The following is a 25,470-nucleotide window of genomic DNA, read 5'->3' on the forward strand; positions in this document are numbered from 1 at the left end:
TTTAGGAAAAGTAAAGGGACGAGAGAGGCAATTCTGACGTTACGGCAAATAATGGAAGCAAGGCTAAAGAAAAATCAAGACACTTTCATAGGATTTGTCGACCTGGAAAAAGCGTTCGACAATATAAAATGATGCAAGCTGTTCGAGATTCTGAAAAAAGTAGGGATAAGCTATAGGGAGAGACGGGTCATATACAATATGTACAACAACCAAGAGGGAATAATAAGAGTGGACGATCAAGAACGAAGTGCTCGTATTAAGAAGGGTGTAAGACAAGGCTGTAGCCTTTCGCCCCTACTCTTCAATCTGTACATCGAGGAAGCAATGATGGAAATAAAAGAAAGGTTCAGGAGTGGAATTAAAATACATGGTGAAAGGATATCAATGATACGTTTCGATGATGACATTGCTATCCTGAGTGAAAGTGAAGAAGGATTAAATGATCTGCTGAACGGAATGAACAGTCTAATGAGTACACAGTATGGTTTGGGAGTAAATCGGAGAAAGACGAAGGTAATGAGAAGTAGTAGAAATGAGAACAGCGAGAAACTTAACATCAGAATTGAGGGTACGAAGTCAGTGAAGTTAAGGAATTCTGCTACCTAGGCAGTAAAGTAACCAATGACGGACGGAGCAAGGAGGACCTCAAAAGCAGTCTCGCTATGGAAAAAAAGGCATTTCTGGCCAAGAGAAGTCTACTAATATCAAATACCGGCCTTAATTTGAGGAAGAAATTTCTGAGGATGTACGTCTGGAGTACAGCATTGTATGGTAGTGAAACATGGACTGTGGGAAAACCGGAACAGAAGAGAGTCGAAGCATTTGAGATGTGGTGCTACAGACGAATGTTGAAAATTAGGTGGACTGATAAGGTAAGGAATGAGGAGGTTCTACGCAGAATCGGAGAGGAAAGGAATATATGGAAAACACTGATAAGAAGAAGGGACAGGACGATAGGACATCTGCTAAGACATGAGGGAATGACTTCCATGGTACTAGAGGGAGCGGTAGAGGCCAAAAACTGTAGAGGAAGACAGAGATTGGAATACGTCAAGCAAATAATTGAGGACGTAGGTTGCAAGCGCTACTCTGAGATGAAGAGGTTAGCACAGGAAAGGAATTCGTGGCGGGCCGCATCAAACCAGTCAGTAGACTGATGACAAAAAAAATAAATAAATAAATAAAAGGGCAGATGGAAAAGTACGGTAAGTAAAATGGTTATTATTTCAAAAATAATTGCCATAACCGTTATTGCATGTGGGCCCGGCAACATGTCGCCAAGGTTGTTTCGACTACGCTACGAAAGTTTCCTGGGAAGCCCTTGTACATCATACAGTCCTGTTCTCTGCCCATGTTGTTTTCATACTTTTGAAACCCTGAAAAAAAGACATTCGTGTCCGTCGATTTGCTTCGGACGAAGAGGAGCACGCCTAAGCGGAATCATGGTTCCATAGGTAGCCGAAAACAATTTTCCATGAACGCGTTAACAGTTATGGCGATTACTTTTGAAATAGTAAACAGTTTAATTACTTGTGTGTCGTTTTCATTTAACTGCCCCTTATACGTTCCTTCCACCAGATCTGAATCCTGACGACCTTTCATATGTTACACACCCCATCCATCAACGAAGAAAACTCGTTCTGCTTACTAATTTCTAAATAAAGATCATATGTTTCACCCAGCCACAGAGCGTAAATCACATAGTTTGTGTCAGCATCTTTAATGCATTATTTTCTTTACAAGATATTGAGAGGTTCCATGCCCTCTTTTGCATGTTTCCTCTCATTTTCATCAATTTTATTAATGTTCTACGTCATTACACGGTAGTAACAGACCGAATGAGGTTATTATAATGAGAGTATTTGTACTGAGAGCTCAAAAAATACTTTTCATTGGATTGCTAAACATGTTCTACATCTACATCTACATTGATACTCCGCAAGCCACCCAACGGTGTGTGGCGGAGGGCACTTTACGTGCCACTGTCATTACCTCCCTTTCCTGTTCCAGTCGCGTATGGTTCGCGGGAAGAACGACGGCCGGAAAGCCTCCGTGCGCGCTCTAATCTCTCTAATTTTACATTCGTGATCTCCTCGGGAGGTATAAGTAGGGGGAAGCAATATATTCGATACCTCATCCAGAAACGCACCCTCTCGAAACCTGGCGAGCAAGCTACACCGCGGTGCAGAGCGCCTCTCTTGCAGAGTCTGCCACTTGAGTTTATTAAACATCTCCGTAACGCTATCACGGTTACCAAATAACCCTGTGACGAAACGCGCCGCTCTTCTTTGGATCTTCTCGATCTCCTCCGTCAGACCGATCTGGTACGGATCCCACACTGATGAGCAATACTCAAGTATAGGTCGAACGAGTGTTTTGTAAGCCACCTCCTTTGTTGATGGACTACATTTTCTAAGCACTCTCCCAATGAATCTCAACCTGGTACCCGCCTTACCAACAATTAATTTTATATGATCATTCCACTTCAAATCGTTCCGCACGCATACTCCCAGATATTTTACAGAAGTAACTGCTACCAGTGTTTGTTCCGCTATCATATAATCATACAATAAAGGATCCTTCTTTCTATGTATTCGCAATACATTACATTTGTCTATGTTAAGGGTCAGTTGCCACTCCCTGCACCAAGTGCCTATCCGCTGCAGATCTTCCTGCATTTCGCTACAATTTTCTAATGCTGCAACTTCTCTGTATACTACAGCATCATCCGCGAAAAGCCGCATGGAACTTCCGACACTATCTACTAGGTCATTTATATATATTGTGAAAAGCAATGGTCCCATAACACTCCCCTGTGGCACGCCAGAGGTTACTTTAACGTCTGTAGACGTCTCTCCATTGATAACAACATGCTGTGTTCTGTTTGCTAAAAACTCTTCAATCCAGCCACATAGCTGGTCTGATATTCCGTAGGCTCTTACTTTGTTTATCAGGCGACAGTGCGGAACTGTATCGAACGCCTTCCGGAAGTCAAGATAAATAGCATCTACCTGGGAGCCTGTATCTAATATTTTCTGGGTCTCATGAACAAATAAAGCGAGTTGGGTCTCACACGATCGCTGTTTCCGGAATCCATGTTGATTCCTACATAGTAGATTCTGGGTGTCCAGAAATGACATGATACGCGAGCAAAAAACATGTTCTAAAATTCTACAAGAGATCGACGTCAGATATATAGGTCTATAGTTTTGCGCATCTGCTCGACGACCCTTCTTGAAGACTGGGACTATCTGTGCTCTTTTCCAATCATTTGGAACCCTCCGTTCCTCTAGAGACTTGCGGTACACGGCTGTTAGAAGGGGGGCAAGTTCTTTCGCGTACTCTGTGTAGAATCGAATTGGTATCCCGTCAGGTCCAGTGGACTTTCCTCTATTGAGTGATTCCAGTTGCTTTTCTATTCCTTGGACACTTATTTCGATGTCAGCCATTTTTTCGTTTGTGAGAGGATTTAGAGAAGGAACTGGGTTACTTCCCTGGGTGGCCACGCGAGACAAGCATCTTAGGACGCGGCACACGGCACTTCCGGCTGGGGGCTGCACTTCCCTGAACTCTGAGGGGTTCATACAATAGGCTTAAGCGCTGGCGGAACGACTGACATCGATCGAGTTTCGCCTATTGTATGCAGACCGAAACGACCTGAGAGACGTCTGAGTGTCACCGCTGTTTATGTGTTTACCGTTCCGGCGCGTCCAGAACGAAGATTCCTGGCACCGACTGACTGCATTGTCCTCTTCATTCTGAGAATACTTAAGGACTGTGCCCTGCTGGGTGCGACCGTCTGGCGCCGGATGGCCGGTGGTCTAGGCAGGTTGTTATTGTAGCCGGTCAAAAGGCAAGTTCAGTGCCCTCAGCTGAATAGCAGAGGCATGATTGGTCAACTTAAACTGAGGCTAGTTGACGTCATAAAACCCTGCTCGAAATTGGAGGGAACGGTCGCTATTGGCGCGAATGATGTTCCGAGACAGTGTGGGGTAATTTTGGAACCAGCACTAAATGCTGATTCGCGGTTTACGAGGAGAGTAGGGAGTTGATCAATGCTGGCTTCGCTGCTTGCATCGCATCACAGAAGGGGATTCGGGATCTGATCATCGTCAGAATCGGACAGTCTTGCAACATGGTCGCTCTTTTTCGGAAGAACTTAGAATCCTCGGACAGCCTTCGCGGCCAGGGGTTGACACAGAGTTGCTGCGCGGCAGAAGTCGGCGCCTACATCATCAGGACGCTGCCTAAGGACGACGTGCTGCAGATTTCAGTACTGGTACAGTATTTTGCGGCTCCGGCACTGTAGGACCTTACCAATTTTATACTGAATCCCTCAGCAGCACGCGCGCTCCCTTTCCTACAAGTTCACCTTGCTTGTTTTTCCATGTGATCCCATTTGAGCTCTCACTACTAATTGCGATACTGCTATATAGTCGGGAGATTAACATTTGAGTCATTAGGACCTTCAGTCATTATAGTCAATCTGTTGCATCACAGAGAGTAGGAGCACTTTGTTCTCGAGCCAACTCTTATTCTCATAAAATTTCAGTATACCCTATCCTTTAACCTGCTGTGTGTGTCGACAATCATGTGCATTTATGTTCTGATATATAATAAATCTCATTGTAATATTTAATCCGCATATCATTTCGTAGATATAGGCAGAATCCCATTTCCTGTTGTTTATTATGATAAAGTTGACTCGCTTTGAGTAGATTACGATTTTTATTTAATTACTGTGAATGTGTACTATTTTCCCAACTAGCAGGGTCCACCATCATTTTCTTCTGTTACCGTTGTGCGCATAATTAATTAGGTGGTAGATAAGGAGGGGTTCATGTCCTGTTCTCATGTAAAATTCGTCAGAATTAAAGAGGTACAAACTCTTTATTGTGCAAAATGCTTAATCATGAACATTAACATGGTTACCTCTTTACTACTACTTCCAACAGAGATAATTTTCAGGCTCGTAAAACATTTGGTTTTTACGCACGCCTGTCTTCAACGCAGCTACTACTCTGCGTCTGCGAGTCTTCGGTATCGCCAGACCGAATGAATAAACACGCCCCAGTGTCGACAAAGCAAAATTCTGCAGCCGATTTCCGAGAGCGCCATATTACAGCAATTTACGCCCTTTAAATTATTCAGTCCAGTGAGCAGCACAACTGCCCTCGAGCTGTCGGGGAGGTGCGCCTACTTGGACGGCAGCCAAGAGCTTCTGAAAGAACTGGCGGCGGAGAGGCACTGCTCTCACACAGCTGCTATCACGCAGGGCCGTGTCGGTACCTCTGCTGCGATCCCACTGTCCTCTGCTCGAACGAAATCTACAGCTGTCGACAGCAAAACGATTGTGATAAAGCTGTCTGCTAACTGTCACAATTTTGATTTAAACTGGGTGTCACGGAGGAAGTTTGCCTCCATAGCTGACTGTGACGGACACGGAGTTTCCCTTGATGGGAGGACTGGTTCGGCGTGCACTCAGTCTCAGGACGCCAACTGAGCTGCTACCGGACTGATTAGTAGCGGCTCCAAGGTCAAGAAACCCGACCACATATCCTTCCATACCGCACCCGAAGACCCAGTTGGTAAAGGATGACATGGCGATCGGTCGGTCCCTATTGGCCCGGCGAGGGCCATAACGGGGAACTTTACCTTTACCAACCCCCGAGGAAAAGTCAGTATTCCGAAGCTGACATCAAAACATTTAAAGGAGAACGGTTCATACAGAAATATACTCCGTTTCGTGACCCCAGTACCCTGATGAATTAAAACGCTGTGACCCTGCCCACGATGCGGACCGCAAATGCGGAAATCCACTGACATTAGCGTCTTTGACAAAGGGCAGTTTGTTGTGGCCCGGCGCCTGCGAACGAGCATCTCGGAAACGGCCAAGCTGGTCGGTTGTTCGCGTCCTAATGTGGTGAGCGTCATTGGAAAGTGGTTGAAGGACAGTGCGACCACAAGTACGTGGTATGTAGCATAGATGTATTGGGCATCTCGCCACACCACAAAAACAGGGAGTCGGAAAATTTTCAGCTCTGTAAAGCAGGGTACGTGGCGATCTGTGGTGGGTCTGAGGACAGAGTAAAATGCTGGCAGGAGTTCAGCATGCGTTATGGATCATGGACGTCTAAAACCCCTGTGTGTTCCTCGTTTTGACCCAACATATTCAATTACGACTTCAGTCGTCACAGGTTCGTGAGATGGGACTGTGGAACAATGAAAACTTGTCGCCTGGTCGAACGAATCACGTGTCGTACGAAACACTTTTCAATTCACATGGTCATCGTCATGTGCAGATGCGCTATCCAGGCGAACGGCTGCCCGAAACATGCAGCATGCGGCGTACACAGGCCAGTGGCAGTAGGTTTGTAGTATCGTAGCTTATCGATATAAGCTTGCTAGTCTGTCTCTTGTCCGCATTTGTTAGGCAGTTAGTGTCTGTCTGTCGTTCGGAGTGCTAGTATGTCTGTCGTTAGGATCAACCTTTGAAGCCGGCAAAATGAGAGTCTTTCCACTCCGCCAGTAAGAGAACTCAGCGAGTGGTCGCCTGGTCGGGGCTTAGTTCCTGCATCTGAGTCTGCGCATTAGGCCGCCAGTCTGCTCGACTTTGCTCAGGTAATGGGCATTGGCGGTTGGATCGATCGGTTGCTCGGTCGCGCACTGACACACAAGATGACTTGTCCGTCTTGAGCGTCGGCGCATGTGAGGTCGCTACTTGAGTCCAGTGGGCCGCGCCGTATAGCGAGGGGTAGTGGCTTCGCGGTCGACACGAGAGCAACAGGAGTCAACTCACATCGGTCTGGCCGGTGCAAGCTGCGACGCCTTGAGACGGGAAATCGGCGCGTCTTCCTGCGTCCGTTGAAGCGGTTGGCAGCGGACGGTTCGGGTGAGCGATTTAGGGGTGCTGTGCCAGATCTTTTCGAGAAATCGCAGTTTATTAGAAGTTAAGTGATTGGTGATATGTTGTTTGATTTACTATTGTTAAATTCTACTTGTTTCCTTGGTGAGGTCACCAGCCGTTTTGTTTTGGGGTCGTCCCACCATTCTTCTCCGTTTGCCCACCTGCGGAAAGGTGGTTGTTTATAAATTGGGTGGTCCGTTTTTCACTTGTGGAGTAGGGGTGGGTTAGAGCAACCTGAGGTTCGGGTTGTTCGGGAATCTCCCTATCAATCTACCGTACGTTATTAGCTGCCTCTGTCATGTTTGTCGGAATTGGTGTGTTAACGAATTTATTGCTTGGAGTGTAACGGCCTAATTCCTCAAATATGTTTTGATCTTGCCTATCATCTTGAGAGGCGGTATCTGTGTACGGTAGAGCATCTTAACTTGTTTGGCCAACCTTGTAGAATTTTATATAAGGTTGCATTTCATGGGCTTTTATTTAAATGATCATTTTAGTATATAATGTTGCCACCCTTTCAGCGTAAGACTTTTCTTAGAAGTTAAAATCAAGTTGCACCTTCGGTGGCAAAGTTAATATTTTAAATTTTAGTGTTTTGTACCATTTCCATCCCTCCTACGGGGTGCATAGTTTGTGTGCTTGTGTGAATTGTTAAAATTTTTAGTTCAAAGTAATCTGGTGTGTTGCAGATTTGCACCAGTGTAGTCTTTCAGAGGCTGTTGTGCACAGTCGTAACTACGGCCGTGTCACAAAGGAGCGGCAAGGTTCTCTGCCCGAAAGCTCATACAGTCAAAACATGTTTCTTTCTGCCTCTGAATAAATGGTAACTTTATATTTAGATGGTGCCTTCTGATTATAATTATAAATCTGTTTCTTTTTAAAAATGCTTTCAGGCACTATTAAAGTGAATAAATTCCCATTTGTTAAAAGGAATTTGATTATGATTTCATCAGTTACTCCCTGGCAACTACTTAAATGTGTTAATGTTCTTGATGAATCACTAGTAAATAAAATAAATTCTTAAAAATATTCTTTGAAAATAAATCACGGTTCAATGTCCTTAGGTTAGTTAGGTTTAAGTAGTTCTAAGTTTAGGGGGCTGATGACCTCAACTGTTACGTCCCAACGTGCTGAGAGCCATTTGAACCAAACATCCAGTGTACTTAGACGCACCCGCATGCCGGGCCTTTGCTTATAGCTAGCCACGGTTGCCACAACTTGTCGACAGTGTAGCATTTCCTCACTCACAAGTTAAGTACAATATATTTATTTAAAGTGCACTTGTGTCAACTGATCTTTTGCTTCCCTGTTCAGATTCTTACGGCGACAGATTCCTTTGGCCATCTTCCACTCATTTGTAATTACCAACGAGGACATAACATTTGGCTCCTCGGAACAGAGAGATTACTGACTCGAATCATAACAAGTTAATCCTGGGGGAGGTGAGGGAGCGGCGGCGGCAGTCGCTTAGGCTTCCTTTGGACCTGTGTAGACTGCGTGAACATTACTGCAGACCAACTTTATTTTTCCATCCTCGACATCTTCCCTGAAACTACAGCATTTTCCACAGGATAGCTGTCTGTGTCAAAAGGCCAGAACCGTGCCACATTGATTGGAGGAGCACGTAGTGAAGCCACGTTGATGTTTTGGATGCCAACCCGATGGGATACATCTGGGATCCTGTTGGCTGCCAGTTCCGCACCCACCGTAATTTACAGTACTTTCGTTACCTGTGCGTGGACATCTGATGCCACATACCTGTCAAAGACTTATCGAATCCGTGTCACGCAGGATAAGCGGCTGTACTGCGTTCCAAAGTTGGCTCAACATGCTGTTTAGGAGATGGTAATAAGATTTTGTCACGTCACTATGTGCTGTACGTTAACTTTTCAGGGGACCCTGACTTCATTTATGACAGTGCGCGACCGTATCGAAACGCGTCGATGGAGAAGCTCTTCGTGAAAAGGGTCCGTTATTTTCGCACTCTCTTCCGTAATTTTATCTTTCCGTGACTTATTACTTACAGTCAATGTCTGCCAGGCACAGTTTACGCTATCGCATGCCCATGTTTGGAGGATCGTTTTTTGCTACAAAATTGATTTCATTTTGCTTTCCGTTCTGGAAATCAGCAGCCTCAGTTCTTTTTCTATACCTGCATGATATCAGAACGTGGCGACATAGGCTCAGATTAGAGGAACTTCTTTTTCTTTCTTTCTTTGGGAGCCAGGGAAAATCCGTTGGCCTTCCTTTATGCCTGACTAATGGAAACAAATCACAACGTCAGAAGAAAGGCTTACCGCTAAACAAACTCGGACATGGGCAACACACATTTATGATGTAACTTAATGTTAAATATTAAGTCGGATTCAGATTTTATAAGTTACATCGCTTTCAAACCTGTGGCATCAGCCTTCTCAGATGTAGAGACTGATTCATTCTACTTGTTTTTATTTTGCTTGGGAACATTAATTTCCCTGGGGTGATAATTAGAATCATGAATTCGAGTTCTTGCGTGCCTCTGTAATAAGCAACGTGATTGTTGTGAAACCAGTGGATTAACGAGTTGGTCCCAGCGGAGGCTCGAGTCCTTCCTCGGGCATGGGTGTGTGTGTTTGTCCTCAGGATAATTTAGGTTAAGTAGTGTGTAAGCTTAGGGACTGATGACCTCAGCAGTTAAGTCCCATAAGATTTCACACACATTTGAACATTTTTGATTAACGAGTGTTATCTGTTGTGCGTACGTAACTGACAGATGTAAAAAACTTTGGCTTTGTTTTTGCTTATCTCCTATCCATTATGAAGTGTTGTAATAAATGACAAATTTTCTGAAAGCAGCCAGCTTATCACTTAAGATTATTACGTTTCCTGTCTCTGTAAAATAAGTTTTGAGTCATGATCCCAGAAACTGTCAAACGTAATGCTTAGTGAATGCAAGTAAACAGTTCGTCGCTGCGTAGTCGTACCGGATTTTAGCGTCTTCGTTGCGTTTATTATGTGGCTTTCGTTCCTTTGGGTTAAATCAACCAGCAAATCAATCAGCAAGTGTAGGGCATAACGTCTTACTTTAATAAATGGGGATCCTGGACAACCCTTGCACATGCAGTGAAAGACTTACCTGCCCACGACACGAGACATGGCAAATGAAACGTTACCGAGATTATTAGCTGAATTAGAACTATCGGCTTTCTCGGTATCGACTCTGTTCTGGAGCCGAACCCGACGTCAAATTGAAATATGCTCCCCCCCCCCCCCTTTCATTGGAACGGGAGGATATTCGGCGAATGGACACATAAATTTCACTGAGCACGTATGGGATGCGTTGGGAGGACGTGTTGGAACACGTGCACATGTGCCACTGACCGTCCAGTGTTGTCAACATCGCTGGTGAAGTATTGGAACGCCATACGGCAAGGATTGCTTACCAACATTGTGCCCAACATAGGAGCACGTTTCAGAGCAAGCGTTGCCAACTGGAGTGATCACACACCCTATTAAGAACCACGTCCCGTCCTTTGTAATGTCAAGGGGACCATCATGAATCACGGAGACATCGATGTAATCTTTGTCTTCAAATAAAACTATAATTTATGTTCGTCACATTGCGCATTTCTTTCACAAGACTAATGGATTATTTGCAACAGGATTGCATGCAATGGTTTGCATTATATGCAACAGTATGCAGTGCAAGTTTCACCGATGTACGTCACTCTGCAGTGACACTTCACGCGAAAGCTACTTTCCTCCTGGCGTTTTGCACATCAGTGTACATTCCTTCATTAGTTATGCTACAGAGCACAAGGCGAAAGCCTTGGCTGTAGCAGTAGCAGTAGCAACTGTACAACAAGGTAAGATGACATTTTAATATCCTGACGTAACATGTTGTAAAAGCAGTTATCTTACTAGTTTTGCAGTAACTTCGTTTCATTTAACCTACAGATGCTCCCGAAGCAGACGAAAGAACTACGAGGGCTTCTGTCCGAGTCTGCACTTTTGACTTGCGGCCATCCCAAGCGCTTAAAGGAAGACAACCGATAAACCTGATTTTTTTTCTGGATATGTTAGAATAAAGAAATTGGTACCCCATTCCACAACAATATCTAGGACACTGCATGGCTCATATCGGAGTACGCTGGATTGGGACGAAACCGCTAGATGTATAAAAAATTTCAGGACAACATCAAGAGGTTCTGCTGGAGCGCTAACAACTGGTTCAAATGGCTCTGAGCACTATGGGACTTAACTTCTGATGTCATCAGTCCCCTAGAACTTAGAACTACTTAAACCTAACTAACCTAAGGACATCACACACATCCATGCCCGAGGCAGGATTCGAACCTGCGAATGTAGTGATCTTGCGGTTCCAGACTGTAGCGCCTAGAACCGCTCGGCCACCCCGGCCGGCGGGGCGCTATCAGAGTTATGAAGAGGGTAGACTGTTACTCAGATTATAAAGGGGATTTTGAGTCGAAGACATGCAATACAAAAAGACGTAAACGTTACCCTTTCGGCCAAAAGGCCTTCGTCTACAGTAGATGACACACTCACATTCCCGCAAATACAACTCACACACGCATGACCACTGCCTCTAGTCACTGTGGCCGACTGCGAGCAACTGAGCATGATGGGTGGTGAGTGTAAGGAGAAGTCTGGGGTGGGGAAGAGTAGGAATAGCAGGGAAGGGGTAAAGGACAGTAAAGTGTTGGTTGTGGGAGCATGTGGAGACAGGGTAGGGCAGCTAGGTGCGGTCGGGGGGGGGGGGGGGGGGGGGAGGGAGGAGGGGTGAAGGGCAACGGGAAAGGAGAAAAGTAGAGGAGGTGTAAAAGACTGTGGGTGCGTTGGTGGAATAGAAGGCGTGTAGTGGACGAACAACGGGGGCTAACGAAGATTGGAGCCAGAGGGTTATAGGGGTGTAGGATTTATTGCGGCCATCCCAAGCTCTTAAGGGAAGAGAACCGATAAACCTGAAGTTTTTTCTGGATATGTCAGAATAAAGAAATTGGTACGCCATTCCACAACAATATCTAGGACACTGCATGACTCATATCAGAGTAGCCTGGATTGGGACGAAACCAGTAGATGTATAAAAAATTTAAGAACCAGGTTTTAAATTGTAAGACATTTCCAGGGGCAGATGTGGACTCTGACCACAATCTATTGGTTATGAACTGTAGATTAAAACTAAAGAAAATGAAAAAATGTGGGAATTTAAGGAGATGGGACATGGATAAACTGACTTAACCAGAGGTTGTACAGAGTTTCAGGGAGAGCATGAGAGAGCAACTGACACTAATGGGGGAAAGAAATACAGTAGAAGAAGAATGGGTAGCTTTGAGGGATGAAGTAGTGAAGGCAGCAGAGGATCAAGTAGGTAAAAAGACGAGGGCTACTAGAAACCTTGGGTAACAGAAGAAATATTGAACTTAATTGATGAAAGGAGAAAATATAAAAATGCATTAAATGAAGCAGGCAAAAAAGAATACAAACGTCTCAAAAATGAGATCGACAGGAAGTGCAAAATGGCTAAGCAGGGATGGCTAGAGGACAAAACAAAGGATGTAGAGACTTATCTCACTAGGGTAAGATAGATACTGCCTACAGTAAAATTAAAGAGACCTTTGGAGAAAAGAGAACCACTTGTATGAATATCAAGAGCTCAGATGCAAACCCAGTTCTAAGCAAAGTAGGGAAAGCAGAAAGGTGGAAGAAGTATATAGAGGGTCTATACAAGGGCGATGTTCTTGAGGACAATATTATGGAAATGGAAGAGGATGTAGATGAAGATGAAATGGGAGGTACGATACTGTGTGAAGAGTTTGATAGAGCACTGAAAGACCTGAGTCGAAACAAGGCCCCGGGAGTAGACAACATTCCATTAGAACTACTGACAGCTTTGGGAGAGCCAGTCCTGACAAAACTCTATCATCTGGTGAGCAAGATGTGTGAGACAGGCGAAATACCCTCAGACTTCAAGAAGAATATAATAATTCCAATCCCAAAGAAAGCAGGTGTTGACAGATGTGAAAATTACCGAACTATCTGTTCAATAAGTCACAGCTGTAAAATACTAACGCGGATTCTTTACAGACGAATGGAAAAACTGGTAGAAGCCGACCTCGGGGAAGATCAGTTTGGATTCTGTAGAAATATTGGAACACGTGAGGTAATACTGACGCTACAACATATCTTAGAAGCTAGATTAAGGAAAGGTAAACCTACGTTTCTAGCATTTGTAGACTTAGAGAAAGCTTTTGACAATGTTGACTGGAATACTCTCTTTCAAATTCTGAAGGTGGCAGGGGTAAAATACAGGGAGCGAAAGGCTATTTACAATTTGTACAGAAACCAGATGGCAGTTATGAGTCGAGGGGCACGAAAGGGAAGCAGTGGTTGGGAAGGGAGTGAGACAGGGTTGTAGCCTGTCCCCGATGTTATTCAATCCGTATATTGAGCAAGCAGTGAAGGGAACAAAAGAAAAATACAGAGTAGGTATTAAAATCCATGGAGAAGAAATAAAAACTTTGAGGTTCGCCGATGACATTGTACTTCTGTCAGAGACAGCAAAGGACTTGGAAGAGCAGTTGAACGGAATGGACAGTGTCTTGAAAGGAGGATATAAGATGAACATCAACAAAAGCAAAACGAGGATAATGGAATGTAGTCAAATTAAGTCGGGTGATGCTGAGGGAATTAGATTAGGAAATGAGACACTTAAAGTAGTAAAGGAGTTTTGCTATTTGGGGAGTAAAATAACTGATGATGGTCGAAGTAGAGAGGATATAAAATGTAGACTGGCAATGGCAAGGAAAGCGTTTCTGAAGAAGAGAAATTTGTTAATATCGAGTATAGATTTAATAGTCAGGAAGTCGTTTCTAAAAGTACTTGTATGGAGTGTAGCCATGCATGGAAGTGAAACATGGACGATAAATAGTTTGGACAAGAAGAGAACGGAAGCTTTCGAAATGTGGTGCTACAGAGGAATGCTGAAGATTAGATGGGTAGATCACATAACTAATGAGGAGGTATTGAATAGAATTGGGGAGAAGAGGAGCTTGTGGCACAACTTGACTAGAAGAAGGGATCGGTTGTTAGGACATGTTCTGAGACATCGAGGGATCATCAATTTAGTATTTGAGGGCAGCGTGGAGGGTAAAAATCGTAGAGGGAGACCAAGAGATGAATACACTAAGCAGATTCAGAAGGATGTAGTTACTGTGAGATGAAGCAGCTTGCACAGGATAGAGTAGCATGGAGAGCTGCAGCAAACCAGTCTCAGGACTGAAGACTACAACGACAATCAAGAGCTTCTACTGGGGCGCTAACGAAGTTATGAAGAGGGTAGATTGTTACTAAGATTATACAGCGGATGTTGAGTCGAAGACATGCAACACCAAAAGACGTAAACGTTACGTTTTCTGCCAAAAGGCCTTCGTCTACAGTAGATAACACACTCACATTCACACAAGCACAACTCACACACACATGACCACTGCCTCTAGTCACTGTGGCCGACTGCGAGCAACTGAGCATGATGGGTGGTGGGTGTAAGGAGAAGTCTGGGGTGGGGAAGGGTAGGAATAGCAGGGTAGGGGTAAGGGACAGTAAAGTGTTGGTTGTGGGAGCATGTGGAGACAGGGTAGGGCAGCTAGGTGCGGTCAGGGGGGGGGGGGGGGGGAGAGGGGAACGGAAAGGAGAAAAGTAGAGGAGGTGAAAAAGACTGTGGGTGCGTTGTTGGAATAGAAGGCGTGTAGTGGACGAATGACGGGGGCTTAAGAAGGTTGAAGCTAGGAGGGGTTACGGGGATGTAGGATTTATTGTTATTGCTGGGAGGGTTCGCACCTGTGTTGTTCGGACAAGCTTCTACTGAAAGGTAGGATCCAGGGGGCGCAGGCTGTGAAGCAGCCATTGAAGTGAAGTGTGAGCATGCTCAGCAAGTGGATGGTCCACCTCTCTCTTGGCCACAGTTTGTCGATGGCCATTCATGAGAATACACGGCTTGTTGATTGTCATGCCCACACACAAGACGGCACAGTGGTTGCAGCTCAGGTTGTACATCACGTGACGGCTTTCACAGGTAGGCTTGCATTTGATCGGATGTACCTCCTCCTTCCCCCACCACTCAGTTTACTTCTCTTATCATGCACATTTGCTCGCACTCTGGCCTCAGTGGCCAGAAAGCGGTCAGCTGTGCTTCTGTGAATGTGTGTGTGTTGGTGTGTGTATGTTGTCTACTTTACATGAAGGCCTTTTGTTTAGTTGTCTTTTAGTCATGCTTGCCTGCGACTCAACATCTCCTCTGTATGGTGAGTAGAACTCTATCCTTCTCACATTATTGTCATTATAAACAGACAGAAAAAAATCGCAACACCAAGGAGTGTGCGACATAAACTAAAATTGGTATGCGTGTTTCTACATCTGGAAAATTATGTCTATTCAAATTTCGCGCCAGTCGCATAAGAGTAGCGCCAGTACGAGAATGCAAATCAGGTTTGTTTTAAATACACGCTGTAACGGCCATGAGCGTTAGTTACCTTTTATATTGGACGTGGTGAGTTGATGTCAGTCAAGAATGGCTCTGAGGAAACAAAGACGTCTTTAGCAATAACTCATTGAACGTTATCGTCTAACAGGATTACAAGATGTTGGATGTTCCTGCTGTGATATTGCAGAAAGACATGTCAGGGATGAAGCCGTTGTGCATGATTGCTGGTGTCGGTGGTTACGAGAATGTACGGTTGCAAGAAGGCCGGGCTCTGGATGGCCATTTGGCACTACCGAGAGACAAGACCATCGTGTGGCCTATCGTACTACATCTGCAGCAGCAATTTGAGCAGCAGCTGACACGACAGTTACACAACGAACTGTTACAAGTCGGTTACTTCAAGGACACCTTCGACCCAGACGCCCTGTCGAGCGAGAGGTCATTGGAGGACAAAGTGGAGGTCTGTTGTGTTTTCTGATGAAAGATGGTTCTGCCTCGGTGCCAGCGATGGCCGTGTCTTGGTTAGGAGGAAAGCAGTTGAGGAGTTGAGGGCCTGCAAGCAATCTGTCTACGTACTAGACACTCTGGACCTACACGTGGAGTTATGTATGTCCTGGAACGCGATTTCGTATGACAGCAGGAGTGCTCTTGTGGTTATACCACGAATCCTGACTGCAAATCTGTACATCAATCAGAGCATTAGTTGTGTTGCCATTCTTGAAAATCATTCCAGCGGTGTTTACCAACAGAATAACGATTGCGCATTTACCGCTGTTGTTGCCCAATATGCTCTACAGAGTGTCAACATGTTGCCTTGCTCTGCTCTAGCACCAGACCTGTGTCAAATCGAGCACATATGGGACATTTTTGGACGACATCCTTAACCTCATCCACAGACAGCATTAATCGTCCCTGTATGCACCGACCAAGTGCAACAAGCATCGAACTCCATTCCACAAACTGGCTCCCGGTACCTGTACAACACAACGCACGCAAGTTTGCGTGGTTTCGCTCAACATTCTGGAGATTAGACCTGTGATTAACGTACCAGCATTTCACATTTGCTGCTGCTTATCTCCCGCTTACATTAACTTGTAATCTTGCGACGTTAATCACTTACATAAGTTACCTATGCAAATGTATTCCTGAAATTTCATTACTCTACATTAATTATTTTCTGGTGTTGCCATTTCTTTCCGTCAGTATATACAGACTGGTCCATTGATAGTGGCCTGGCCAAATATCTCACCAAATAAGCATCAAACGAAAAAACTACAAAGAACGAAACTCGTCTAACTTGAAGGGGGAAACCAGATGGCGCTATGGTTGGCCCGCTAGATGGCGCTGCCATAGGTCAAACGGGTATCAACTGCGTTTTTTTAAGCAAAAACCCCCACTTTTATTACATATTCGTGTGGTACGTAAGGAAATATGAATGTTTTAGTTCGACCACTTTTTTCGCATTGTGATAGATGGTGCTGTAAGAGTCACAAACGTATAAGTACGTCGTATCACGTAACATTCCGCCAGTGCGGACGGTATTTGCTTCGTGATACATTACCGGTGTTAAAATGGACCGTTTACCAATTGCGGAAAAGGTTGATATCCTGTTGATGTATGGCTATTGTGATCAAAATGCCCAACGAGCGTGTGATATGTATGCTGCTCGGTATCCTGGACGACATCATCCAAGTGTCCGGACCGTTCGCCGGATAGTTACGTTATTTAAGGAAACAGGAAGTGTTCAGCCACATGAGAAACGTCAGCCACGACCTGCAACAAATGATGATGCCCAAGTAGGTGTTTTAGCTGATGTCGCGGCTAATCCGCACATCAGTAGCAGACAAACTGCGTGAGAATCGGGAATCTCAAAAACGTCGGTGTTGAGACTGCTACATCAACATCGATTGCACCCGTACCATGCAAGAGAAATTACAGGACGATTTGAGATTTTTTGCACCCGTTCTACACTCCTGGAAATTGAAATAAGAACACCGTGAATTCATGTCCCAGGAAGGGGAAACTTTATTGACACATTCCTGGGGTCAGATACATCACATGATCACACTGACAGAACCATAGGCACATAGACACAGGCAACAGAGCATGCACCATGTCGGCACTAGTACAGTGTATATCCACCTTTCGCAGCAATGCAGGCTGCTATTCTCCCATGGAGACGATCGTAGAGATGCTGGATGTAGTCCTGTGGAACGGCTTGCCATGCCATTTCCACCTGGCACCTCAGTTGGACCAGCGTTCGTGCTGGACGTGCAGACCGCGTGAGACGACGCTTCATCCAGTCCCAAACATGCTCAATGGGGGACAGATCCGGAGATCTTGCTGGCCAGGGTAGTTGACTTATACCTTCTAGAGCACGTTGGGTGGCACGGGATACATGCGGACGTGCATTGTCCTGTTGGAACAGCAAGTTCCCTTGCCGGTCTAGGAATGGTAGAACGATGGGTTCGATGACGGTTTGGATGTACCGTGCACTATTCAGTGTCCCTTCGACGATCACCAGTGGTGTACGGCCAGTGTAGGAGATCGCTCCCCACACCATGATGCCGGGTGTTGGCCCTGTGTGCCTCGGTCGTATGCAGTCCTGATTGTGGCGCTCACCTGCACGGCGCCAAACACGCATACGACCATCATTGGCACCAAGGCAGAAGCGACTCTCATCGCTGAAGACGACACGTCTCCATTCGTCCCTCCATTCACGCCTGTCGCGACACCACTGGAGGCGGGCTGCACGATGTTGGGGCGTGAGCGGAAGACGGCCTAACGGTGTGCGGGACCGTAGCCCAGCTTCATGGAGACGGTTGCGAATGGTCCTCGCCGATACCCCAGGAGCAACAGTGTCCCTAATTTGCTGGGAAGTGGCGGTGCGGTCCCCTACGGCACTGCGTAGGATCCTACGGTCTTGGCGTGCATCCGTGCGTCGCTGCGGTCCGGTCCCAGGTCGACGGGCACGTGCACCTTCCGCCGACCACTGGCGACAACATCGATGTACTGTGGAGACCTCACGCCCCACGTGTTGAGCAATTCGGCGGTACGTCCACCCGGCCTCCCGCATGCCCACTATACGCCCTCGCTCAAAGTCCGTCAACTGCACATACGGTTCACGTCCACGCTGTCGCGGCATGCTACCAGTGTTAAAGACTGCGATGGAGCTCCGTATGCCACGGCAAACTGGCTGACACTGACTGCGGCGGTGCACAAATGCTGCGCAGCTAGCGCCATTCGACGGCCAACACCGCGGTTCCTGGTATGTCCGCTGTGCCGTGCGTGTGATCATTGCTTGTACAGCCCTCTCGCAGTGTCCGGAGCAAGTATGGTGGGTCTGACACACCGGTGTCAATGTGTTCTTTTTTCCATTTCCAGGAGTGTATTTAGCGACGAAGCGTCATTCACCAACAGCGGTAACGTAAACCGGCATAATATGCACTATTGGGCAACGGAAAATCCACGATGGCTGCGACATGTGTAACATCAGCGTCCTTGTCGGGTTAATGTATGGTGCGGCATTATGGGAGGAAGAATAATTGGCAATCTAAATGGTTCAATGTATGCTGATTTCCTACGTAATGTTCTACTGATGTTACTACAAGATGTTTCACTGCATGACAGAATGGCGATGTACTTCCAACATGATGGATGTCCGGCACATAGCTCGCGTGCGGTAGAAGCGGTATTGAATAGCATATTTCATGACAGGTGGATTGGTCGTCGAAGCACCATACCATGGCCCGCACGTTCACTGTATCTGACGTCCCCGGATTTCTTTCTGTGGGTAAGTTGAAGGATATTTGCTATCGTGATCCACCGACAACGCCTGAAAACAGGCGTCAGCGAATTGGCAATGCATGTGCGAACATTACGGAAGGCAAACTACTCGCTGTTGAGAGGAATGTCGTTACACGTATGGACAAATGCACTGAGGTTGACGGACATCATTTTGACCATTTATTGCAAATGGTTCAAATGGCTCTGAGCACTATGGGACTGTACTGCTGAGGTCATTAGTCCCCTAGAACTTAGAACTAGTTAAACCTAACTAACCTAAGGACATCACAAACATCCATGCCCGAGGCAGGATTCGAACCTGCGACCGTAGCGATCTTGCGGTTCCAGACTGCAGCGCCTTTAACCGCACGGCCACTTCGGCCGGCCCATTTATTGCGTTAATGTGGTATTTACAGGTAATCACGCTGTAACAGCATGCGTTCTCAGAAATGATAAGTTCACAAAGGAACGTGTATCACATTGGAACAATCGAAATAAAATGTTCAAACGTACCTACGTTCTGTATTTTAATTTAAAAGACCTACCTGTTACCAACAGTTCGTCTAATATTGTGAGCCATGTGTCTGTGACTATTACAGCGCCATCTATCACAAAGCGAAAAAAGTGGTCCAACTAAAACATTCATATTTCTTTACGTACTACACGAATATGTAATAAAAAATGGGCCTTCCTATTTTTAAAAAGCGCAGTTGATATCCGTTTGACCTATGGCAGTGCCATGTAGCGGGCCAACAATAGCGCCATCTGGTTTCCCGCTTCAAGCTAGACAAGTTTCGTTCTTTGTAGTTTTTTCGCTCGACGCTTATTTCGTGAGATATTTGGCCCGGTCACGATCAATGGACCACCCTGTATATGATCTAGTGGACAACGTCGGGAGGTGCGGCAAACAGTTCACGGACGATGTTGTTTTCAGTAGAATGGTTGCAACTACAAAAGACGGTAACGAAATTCATGTAGACCAGAGGAAGAGTGGTTCAAGTACCGGCAATTGACCCTGAACTTAAATGTATGTTAAGTAGTGGTCATAAAAAGGCAAAGAAATGCAATAAGCCAGAATGCCCTCTGCAGAGGAGAGTGCGCTGATGTGAAACTTCTTGCCAGATTAGAAGTGTACGCCATACCGGTACTCGAGCACAAGCACGACTCACGACCCTTCCTCACAGCTTTACTTCCGCCAGTTCCTCATCTCCTGCATTCCGAACTTCATATCGCGATCCTTCCTGACAGTTTATTACCGCCAGGTCCTGATCTTCTACGTTTCGAACTCCACAGAAGTTCTCCCGCATACCTCACGGGACTAGCGTTCCTGGAAGAAAGGATATTACAGGGACATGGCTTAGTCACAGCCTGGAAGATCGTTTCCAAAATATTCCAGTTTGCAGCGGGACCGGTTCTGATTCTTGATTGTATAGCACAGTTGGTAGAGCGCTTTCCCGCAGATGGCAAAGGTGGCAAAGGTCCCGGATTCGATTCCCAGTCCGGTACACAGTTCTGACCTGTCAGTAAGTTCTAGAGCCGATATTGTTTGATTACGTAACTGATCATAAATCCACAGAAACAGTGACCACAGTAAGACACCTCGGAGCAACCGTCCAGTGACCCAAAGTGTAATTATCTTTTTAGTGGGGTGGGGGGGGGGGGGGAGGAGTTTAAGACACAAAATAGCTAAGGTCGTAAGCCACCATATCATACTTAAAATAATACATTTTCTAAAGAAAGCATTCCTAGGTCCTTGAAGTTACTTGCCACATAGGCGCCTAAGAGGAATTAATGGGTGGTAAAGCTATAGCTAATAATGAGAGTGAATCAAGAACTCTAGTTACAGAGCGACTAACATGGCAGAAAGGTAAAATTAATAATTGCAACAACTCTCTTTCTTAAGAGACCGATCGGTATGAGTTTCTACAGAAACCGGTGTCCTCGGTCGAAAGTTTAATCTTTAGATTAGATTAATTATTCATTCCATAGACCCACAAAGAGGGGATCCCCCTGGGTGTGAAATATGTCAGATAATCACATTACAAAAATGAAATTAGAGAAACTTCAGTTTCATTAATTTTAATGCTCCTCAGTGAATAAACAGTAAAATTATGTACATGAATTAAAACAAACTTCTAATATTCACATGTTTAATACTTACATCTGCTTTCGTTAAGTCCATCATTCACACTGTAGCTAGTTACTTAGCTATTACAACCAAGTATTGTCAAAAATTAAAGTAAATTACCCATTTCAATGATCCTCAGTTAAGAACAGTCAAATTATCTACAAGATTTAAAATTAAACTTCCACTATTTACAGACTTAAGACTTACATCTGCTTTCCATGCATCCATCATTCACGCAGTAGGTAGTTACTTGGCTGTTACAACCAAGTATTGTCAAAAATTAAAGTACAATTAATTTTCATTAAAATGGTCTACTGCGCTTGTTGAGAAATTCATGGATGGAATACAAGGAGTTGGCTACCAAAAACTCTTTTAAATTATGTTTAAATTGTGTCTGAAAGTAAACTCTTGATGGTTGCTGGTAACTTATTGATGGTCGCAGATTTGAATCCTGCCTCGGGCATGGATGTGCGTGCTGTCCTTAGGTTAGTTAGGTTTCAGTAGTCCTAAGTTCTAGGGGACTGATGACCACAGATGTTAAGTCCCATAGTGCTCAGAGCCATTTGAACCATTTTTAACTTATTGAAAATATGCGTTGTTGAATACTGGACTCCTTTCTGGGCAACAGTAAGTGATTTTAAATCTTTATGTATGTTGATCTTATTCCTAGTATTGATACTGTGTACTAAGCAGCTAGTTCGAAAAAGAGATGCATTATTTACAACAAACTTCATTAAGGAATAAATATACTGAGAAGCTGTGGTTAGTATGCCCAGTTCTTTGAATAGGTTTCGACATGATGTTCTTGGATTTACACTACACATTAGTGTTATACCCTTCTGTACTCTAAAAAAATTTTCTCGGTTTGTGGAGTTACCCCAAAATATGATACCATATGACATAATAGAGTGAAAATAAGCAAAATATGCCAATTTTTTTATTTATATCTCCTATGTCAGACATCATTCGCATTGCAAACACAGACTTGTTTAGGTGCTTTAGCAGTTCGTTAGTATGTCGCTCCCAACTGAATTTATTATCAAGTTGTAATCCCAAGAATTTTACACTCTCAACTTCTCCTATTTCCATGCCACCATATTTTATATACACACTAGAAGGAAATCTCTTGGAAGTTCTGAACTGCATATAGTGGTCTATTCAAAGTTTAATGACAGTGAATTGGCTATGAACCACTTATTAATGTCAGTAAAAATTTTATTAGCTGCCCTTTCTAAATTTATATTTGATTTACTATTTATTGTAATGTTTGTATCATCTGCAAATAAGACAAACTTGGCATCTGGTAATGTAACAGATGACAGGCCATTAATCAGCTTCACAACGTTTCCACAACGGCTGAATAGAAGAGAAAGTTCTACAGCCTGCTAAAACCTTGGATAGCTCAGATAACAAATGTATATTAAAATGTAAAGGGTTTGAAAACTGTCTTTTTGTTATAAAGGAGCGCGCTATCAAAGTTCGTTAGAGTGCAAAGTGATGTGGAGTCGCCGCTTAACAGGCGACGAAGGCAGTAAAGCTCAATTAAAATTATTTCTTCGCCGCAAGATGGACAAGTAGAAGACGCCCTAGCCGTAAGGAGGAATTTAGCCACCCTAAGTTTGCTTCCATAGATAGATGAGCAGCATTCGTGTCAGAGTGATAGGAAGTTCCTACGTGAAGCAACACAGATATCATCTGAGCTGACGGATTTGCTAAAACATGTGCGAAGTAGCTTTATAGCATTGGCAGCAGCGTCAGCAGCCTCATTCCGCGACATGCCAACATGTCCAGGAACCCATACGAATGACAAATTAGTGCCAGCATCAGCGAGCAAGTGAAGGCATTCCTGTACTAAAGGGCGGAACGTGTACAGCACACTGAGGCTCTGGTGAGCTCTGAGACAATCAGAGCATACAAGAGATTTAGAGATTCCGTGTTGCCAGACACACACGGTGCCCTGATAAGAGCAAACAACGCTGCAGTAAAAATGGAACAGTTGTCCAAAAAAAGTGTGACGTTACTGTCATGATATTATTGTCACATATCGCTATGCGATATTGCTTCATTTTCATGGTAAATTTAGTGAGAATACTGGAGCGGTGTATTTGAGAAGGCAGACTTGCGCTCGCTAAATTGTCTTCCTCGCCGCACTGCTGGCAAATCGCAGTCAATGACTTCACTACGAGATAACGATGTTAATGTTTCCGATGACAGTGCCACTAAAGCGGTGTTACTAAATGCGGTTTTCCGAAATTTCACTGTCGAACAAGATAAATTCTGCAGAATTCGAATAAAGAACTGCTGGCAGTATATGCAACTTACAAGTAGATATCCTCAATGTAGCAAAGGAACTCAGATGACTTAATAAAGACACGTCTTCCAGATTATATATTTGTTAGGCTCCTTTCAGAGCATGCTGATATAATAGCTCCATATGTGTCAGTCATAGGCAACCACTCGCACGACGTAAGATCCGTACCTAATAATTGGAAAGCTGCCCAGGTCACACTTAAGAAAGGCAATGTGAGTAATCTGACGAATTACAGACCCAAACCACTGACGTCGATTTGTAGTAGGATTTTGCAACGAGTATTGTACTCGAACGCCAGAAGAGTAGCCCCAGTATCAGAGGGCAGTGTGCCACTCGCAATCGTGTTAAGGCCACTTCTTTTACCTGTGTAACTGGAACATCGCTCATCACGTAAAAATGTCCGCTTTATCAGTTGTTTTGTACGACTGCATTGTAGCATCGTTGATACTCATTTACTTCGCAAACTGTGTATTTGTTTTCATATGCTATAAATCAAAACATGTGGTGCACATTAAAGATTAGTTTTGTGACCGAATGAAAGTGGTTTACAATGCAGTGCAACGGTGTTGACTGTGAAAATACAAGCATCCTTGAGAATGTATTTCACTGCAAGAAAACTGCTAATACAGATGAGCCAGATGGGCATTTCTTGTAAGTTGAATTACGACACGAATATGTAGCGCAATCATTTTGGTTACACGTTAGTAGTAAATTATTGTTTATCCTAGGGCTACTCACAGGAAACCATTGTATAGTGTGTATTGATGAAGGCATGACAAAATCGTCTGATGGAAATGCCATGTGGCTAGGGCCTCCCACCGGGTACACCGTTCGCCTGGTGAACGTTTTTCGAGCTGACGCCACTTCGGAGACTTGCTTGTCGATGGGGATGAAATGATGATGATAAGGACAACACAACACCCAGTCCCTGAGCAGAGAAAAGCTCCGACCCAGCTGATCACTCAGCTACCAGGGGTGGACACTCGTCTGATGATGAATTGTAAAATATTCGAAACCGGTAACGGTACTTTTTGAATAAAGTAACCTGAAGCCAATTTGTGGCTGGTTGCTGTACACCAGCAACAATTTATTTCATTAGGTTATCTTCCCTTAGAGACGTGGTGCACTCAACGACTGTTTTATGACTTTCAAATGATAGAGCACAGCAATCAGTCGTCTTTTCTTGCAGGTTTCATTACGCAAATCTAGACTTCGGCTAGTGCCTAGCCATTGTCAGTGCACCATTTCATAGTATCAATGCATGTTCTACTACGTCAATCCCCTGTTTCTTCGGACATCTGTCACAGTTCTTTCAACACTGACAGAAGCTCGAGCAACAGTGGACTGACGTACAAGAACATACACTGATACTATGAAATGGTGCATTGATAATGGCTAGGCACTAGCAGAAATCTAGATTTGCCGAATAAAACCTGAAAGAAAAGACGACTGATTGCTGTCCTCTATCATCTGAAAACAATTTACACTAATGGCCATTAAAATTGCTACACCACGAAGATGACGTGCTACAGACGGGAAATTTAACCGACAGGAAGAAGATGCTGTGATATGCAAATGATTAGCTTTTTAGGGCATTCACACAAGCTTGGCGCCGGTGGCGACACCTACAACGTGCTGACATGAGGAAAGTTTCCAACCGATTTATCATACACAAACAGCAGTTGAACGGCGTTGCCTGGTGAAACGTTGTTGTGATGCCTCGTGTAAGGAGGAGAAATGCGTACCATCACGTTTCCGATTTTGATAAAGGTCGGATTGTAACCTATCGCGATTGCGGTTTATCGTATCGCGATATTGCTGCCCACGTTTGTCGAGATCCAATGACTGTTAGCAGAATA

Source organism: Schistocerca serialis, chromosome 6 (assembly GCF_023864345.2).
Source record: "Schistocerca serialis cubense isolate TAMUIC-IGC-003099 chromosome 6, iqSchSeri2.2, whole genome shotgun sequence".
Lineage (NCBI taxonomy): Eukaryota > Metazoa > Arthropoda > Insecta > Orthoptera > Acrididae > Schistocerca > Schistocerca serialis.